A 6,775-nucleotide genomic window follows, 5' to 3' on the forward strand; every position below is an offset into this window, starting at 1 on the left:
GATAAATAGAAAATCCACTTTCCTGAATTGCACGGTGTAAATCAGTTGGCGTAGCTCAATGGGATAAAAAGCACGTAAAAATTCAAACTTTTCTCTTTAAAATGCGCTTTGGCGGAACTCGATATGATGATTTTTCGCTGAGTTATCTCTATTTGAAAAAAAGTCCGTTTTTTAACGACAATTTATGATTTAAAATGTGTATCTGTTATCTTCATCAATTCGAACCGTTGCAATTCTATTTATTCAAGAATGTTGCATTGAATGCGGGATGTTCGGAAGCGATGCAAATCGTGCCAAGCATCTCGCGCAAACAAAGTCTGAACAGGATATTCGCAGGGTTTTCGCCGGTACGAGTTCGGTACTACTTCCTCGGAGATCGGAGGGTATCCATGAGGATTTGCCCGCGTAAAAAAAAAAGTCACATTATTTAAAATCACATCTGTGTGTGTATCTTTTCTCTTTTTTTTTTACGCGGCGAAATCCCTATGGATACCCTCCGATCTCCGAAGAAGTAGTGTCGAACTCGTACCGGCGAAAACCACGCGAATATTCTACTCGGACTTTGTTTGCGCGAGATACCCGGCACGATTTGCATCGCTTCGGAACATTCCGCATTCAATGCAACATTCTTGAATAAAACTGCAACGGTTCAAATTGATGAAGATAGCAGATACACATATTAAATCAAAATTTGTCGTTAAAAAACCGATTTTTTTTTAAAATTGAAATAACTCAGCGAAAAATTATCGTATCGAGTTCCGCTAAAGCGCATTTTAAAGAGAAAAGTTTGAATTTTTACGTGCTTTTTATTCCATTGAAAGCTACGTCAACTAATTTACGCTGTGCAATTCAGGAAAGTGGACCTTCTATTTATCAGTTTTGCAGGTTCTCACTCTGTCATGTGTGTTTGCAAAACTGATCATTTCACGTAACCGGCACTAAAATTTTCTCAAACTACAGACTTTAAGCTTCATTTTCGTTTTTAAACGCTTTGATATCATAATTATTAGCTGAGTTATAAATTCGTGAACTCTTACAATTTTTTACTACTTTTTAAGTGTACCGTTTTTTTGGCCGAGTGTATTTATTAGTTATATATATATATATATATATATATAATATATATATATATAGTTATTTATTTATTTACATAGATAAATAAATAAATAAATAAGTATAGTAAGTGATATAAGTACAATGTACGTATACAGTGAGTGGCAAAAGTTACGGAATAGTAAAAAATCTCATTGTCAGACAATATTGAATTATTGCAAAAATGTTTTAAACTAAAAGAGTAGGGTTTGAAAAATTTATTAGCGGATGATATTTATTTGACCTTGGAATGATCTTGAAAAGCCCGATCAAGGTTAACATAAAATTCTTAAATGGAAATTCTCATTTTTATTACATATACTCGCGTAGCTGAAGTCAAGATGTTTCCAAAACACTATAATAAAACATTTTTTCATTAAACACTTTTTACGTTATAAGACTTGAAAGTTACAGTACTGGCATTAGCATTATCCATGTATTACGTGATGGTTGCCCCGTTGGATTTACCTCTTATGTGTGTGTATAAATGTGTATATGTATGAGAATGTGTTCTTCCCTAGTTTCTTCTAGTATCACGATATAACAATCGATACAATTAATATTTTACAAATTGCAAAATTTTACATCTGATCTTAGTTTAAATTTAACTCTCAGGTATCTGACGAGGGATTAAAAGTACCTGCATGTTTTTATAACTCGCGTCCTTTTTGAACACTCAGAGGGGGAAACTCAGGAACACTCAGAGGGGGGGACTCCGGACTGGGGAGAGGAAAAAAGTTTGAAGATCCTAATACTAGCCTGACTTGTGAGTCAGTTTAGTCTGGTCGAAGCAGCTATAAGAGAGAATGTGAAAATGTATCTAGGGATTAAAAAGTATTTGGTGAGATAATGGTGTCAGAAGTAGCAATATTTGTGAAAATATAAAGTGTAAGTAAATCTTATAAAAATAATGTATTTTTGCAATATACATATATTTTAAGTCATTCAAATGAAAACGAGCCAAAGGATATAGAAAAATACTGAATAGGTTTATTGCGGAATCTTTGACGCGAAATAGACGTGACATCACTGTAGTGTCATAATACATTGTCCAATAGAATTGCGATCACATGACGAGAGTAGCAGTGTGCCCATATTCAAGACGTTATGCTAGTGTCTAAACAGTCAGAATAAAATTAACAAACGCTGAATAGCGAGCAATAATTCGTGCTTTAATCGCAAAAGGTGTGAGGAATACATAAATCCATCGCATGAGTAAGGTGTACGAAAACTGCATGTCTTTGTCATGTGTCAACGTTGACCGCCTCTCTCGGAACCCGTTTACTCTAATTTACTTTTCTTTTTGTTCCATTCTCTTCTTTCTCTTTCTCCCTTCTCTATCTTCTTCCTATTTCCTATTTCTCCTTTCTTGATCTTCTTTTCTTTTTTTTTCTTAAATTTAAACTTTAACTTCTCTTTTTACTTCAATTTTCATTAACTTTATTTTTTTCAAACTGTCAAAATTGACAGTTGATTTGACTACCGCAAATAATACGAGTGAAGCAAGCGAGAACAAGTGCACAAATAAGACAGCTATTCACATACGCAGAAAAGCGGCAACAATATCTACTATATATTCGATTCCGAACACACATTTCTTGGTACACATAATTTTTTTCATAAAGGAGAGATTTCCATAATTTAAATATAAGAGCGCGCGCGCGTGTGATGCTTATATCAATTTATATAATTTAAAAAAAAATGCATTTAAATATTTTCCAATCTTTTATATATACAAGATGTGATAAAAAATTATCGAGACTGGTTGTATATGTATAAAGAAAATTTTATTGTTTATTGGTATAAAAAACTTTTAATTGCCTTCAAAGTATACTTTCCTTGGGCATCTATACATTTATGTCAGTAATTCTTCCATTGTTCAAAACATTTTTCAAAGGCATTTTTCTGAATGCTCTTTAGACGACTCGTCGTATTTTCGTGACATTTTCAGTTGAGGAAACAACCAAAAGTCACAGGGTGCCACCCTGTGAATAGAGTGGCGACTGAATCACAGGTATTCCGTATTGAATACTGTATCGGTGTAAAATACTGACATACACCGAAATACCTAACCTAATCTAACTTGATTAACAAATTTTTATGCATATACGCTATTCTTTTTCTTCCGTCATTTTGCGCAAATGCGACGAAGGCGCGGTACAAGTGTTAGTTTGAAAGGTGTTCGAAGTGTACTGATTCATCGTTCAAGATCGACCTTTGCTATAAGCAAAACCTACAGGTAAGATTTGTGCGCAAAAATGAATCTCTATCACCGAAATTAGCCAAGGTACACAACAAGTCTCGATACTTTTAATCACATCACGTGTGTGTGTGTGTATGCGTGTGCGTGTGCGAGCGTGCGTGCGTGCGTGTGTGTGTGTCTGTGTGTGTAATAAGAAAAAAAGTTTATATACACTCATAGTCAAAAACGAATAATTGTGAAGTTATAATAAAACAAAGTTTATATTATTTTTTTTTATTAAATAACCATAGTAAACACTTAAATTATAACAAATGCTAAAAATGGCCGCCGTTCCTTTAAATTTGAGACTAAATATGTGATTTATGCACGATAGAGCACCAGAACATTTTAAACACACACACACACACACACACACATGTGTATATATATATAGGGTGAATCATTTTAATCCAAAATATCTCTTTTCCTGAGCCTTTTACAAAAATATGTTTCATGCAAAAGTTGTAGGATTTCGAGGAAGAAAGAAGGCGCTATTAACTTTTTCCTAAAAGACATTCTCAAAGTCATTTAAAGATCATTATGTTTCTTTAAATGAAACTATCTTTTTCTTATATAAATCTATATTCTTTGTAATATTTACTATAAAAAATTATAATGGTAATATGGCCAAAAAGTGGTATTTTTTACATACAGAAAACGACGAAAAGGAAAATTTACTTTTTATTTTGTAGACGTGTCGCATGCACAAAAAGATTAAAAAAAAAATTTTTTACTTTGTCGCGTTAAAGCTTGAAGTGCTTTTCCCTGCAAAATTGTTTTCTAAAATTTAAATTTCGATTTTTTCTTATCAAGTTATTGAAAATTGAAGAGAAAATGGTCATTTTCACTTTGATTGTTCATAACTCCGTTAAAAATCATCGTATAGCAATTTTAAAACTGGATTTTTAAAGCTGAATTTTTGCTCTATAGTATGATGTAATGACCGATTTTTTTTTAACGCGTGAACTTTTTACAAATAGGTAAAAACGAAAAAATTCATGAATTTTTTCTTTTTTGTTTGAACTTCAAAAAAAATTATGGAAGGTGACTAAAAAAATTGTATCAACTAACATTTTTGTGTCTCTTATTGTTAGTACTAGACGGAGAGCTAGCGACATTTTTACTTACGATATTTATACTAAGCTCTTCTTATAATGGGTGACTCGTTTTGACGTATAGAGAAGGGATCGACGAGTCTGGCAACTGGATAGAGGTATGCACTTTACTCCCGAACGTCATAAAAAACTGTATCAAAATTGTTATTTATACTCGTCTGTCCTTTTGCTATATTGCATTTTATGGAGTTTTATGGACATAAATGATAATGCCAGACGTATTGTAGGGTATTAAATTGGCTAGAGAATATTTTTTCATTGAAAATTAGAGTACTAGAATTTTACAATAGCAGAACGATATTTTTATTTATATAAACCAGGCTGTATTTTACATATTATTTTAATCACACTTTCAGGATACTATATTACAATAAATCCTAGATCAATATTGTGGTATTAACATGCTGATAAATTGAAAAAATCAATGCCATGAGCGCGAGCACAGTATTAACTCTATTCGTCGTTGATGAATATTATTCTATCTTGTATTTTTTGTTGTATAACTCTTGAATCGAATAAATTAAAATTATTAGGAATAATATAATAATATAGTAATAATATAATATAATAATATAATATAATAATATATAATTATTTATTTATTTTTACACTCGTGCATCTCTATACTATGCTATGTTATTCTCGCTCATGGCATTGATTTTTTTTATCTATCAGCATGTTAATACCACAATATTGATCTAAGGTTTATTGTAATAGTATCCTGAACATCTGATTGAAATAATATATAAAATACAGCCTGGTTTATATAAATAAAAATATCATTCTGCTTTTGTAAAATTGTAAAATTATAGTACCCTAATTTTCAATGAAAAAAAATTCTCTAGCTAATTTAATACCCCACAATACGTCTGGCATTATCATTTATATCCATAAAACTCTATAAAATGCAATATAGCAAAAGGACAGACTAGTATGAATAACAATTTTGATACAGTTTTTTATGACGTTTCAGGATAAAGTGTTGCTATGCATATCTCTATCCAGCTGCCAGACTCTTCGATCCCTTCTCTATATGTCAAAACGAGTCTCTCATTACCAGAAGAACTCAGTATAAATACAATAGGTAAAAATGTCGCTAGCTCTTAGTCTATACCCCAAACTTGACAAAAATATCACAAACTTGCTATGATAATTTCTTTATAGCGTTCCGTATGTTCAAAATGATCGATGCGTACAATATGTTAAAAAAACTTGATTTGCTTTGATAAAAAAATAAAGAAAAAGTAAAATTCGTGGCAGAAATATTTTTTCTCCATTTTCTAACATAATCTTTGGGTGGACTTCCGAATACGATCCACGCCCGATTGCTATGAATTTTTGTAGAAACATTATAAATGATGTCAAATGAATGTCCTTAAGTGGATTTTCACCGATACAAACATTTAATGCTAAAAATATTAAAATAATGTTCTGTATAAATTATTGTCTATTTACGATTTACGAATTACGAAAGACAATATGGCTGATCATTTGTGTTTCTGTGGAGGCGAGATGTAAAAAAACATAAATTAGATCCATTTAAAAAATTAATTGAAGACATTAAAGATGTATATTCTGGCTAAAAAAAGAATAATATAAATTGTTTCTTGTTGACGTTTTCGTTCTGATATTCTATTTTTGTATTTCTTAGGATTCCCTCTCTTTATATATGTATATTGTATATCTTAGGACGCTTTATATATATTTGGTATTAAATGTGTTATGTTATTTGAATATATCTTTCTTGATTGTCTATTGGAATTCACTGTGTTTAGGCATATACTTTACAACGTGAAGCGAGGTCCACCCTGGCTACCGGCGGGGAGAGTGCGGGAGGGCCGAAGGCACCCTTGCACCCCCCCCCCGGGTGTGTGTGTGTGTGTGTGTGTACCCATGTGAAAAAGCCCTATTCTATATAATTACCGACAATAATTTATATAGAAAGTTATTTTAATATTTTTAGCATTAAATGTTTGTATCGGTGAAAATCCGCTTAAGGACAATCATTTGACATTTACAGTCTTTCTACAAAAATTTATGGCAATCGGGCGTGGGTCGTATTCGGAAGTTTATACATATAAATAAATTATATACTACGCAAAACAATTAGGGGAGCGCTTTAAAACTAGCAAAATTTGATGATTTTTAAGAAGCCATATCTCGGCTTAGAGAGGTCGTAGAACAATGTTTCTAGGCGGATTTTAACGGGTGAAGCCTCAACTTTAAAGTGGGTAATATAGCATTATTCGTCTCATCGAACTGTTTTTCGTGTGAGGCTTAAAATCAGATGGCGAAAAACTCTGAAAATTTCTTGACTTTGTAGTTG

The sequence above is a fragment of the Prenolepis imparis genome, unplaced genomic scaffold (genome assembly GCF_030444845.1).
Source record: "Prenolepis imparis isolate NDT839.2.m4 unplaced genomic scaffold, iyPreImpa1.0 SCAF_7, whole genome shotgun sequence".
Lineage (NCBI taxonomy): Eukaryota > Metazoa > Arthropoda > Insecta > Hymenoptera > Formicidae > Prenolepis > Prenolepis imparis.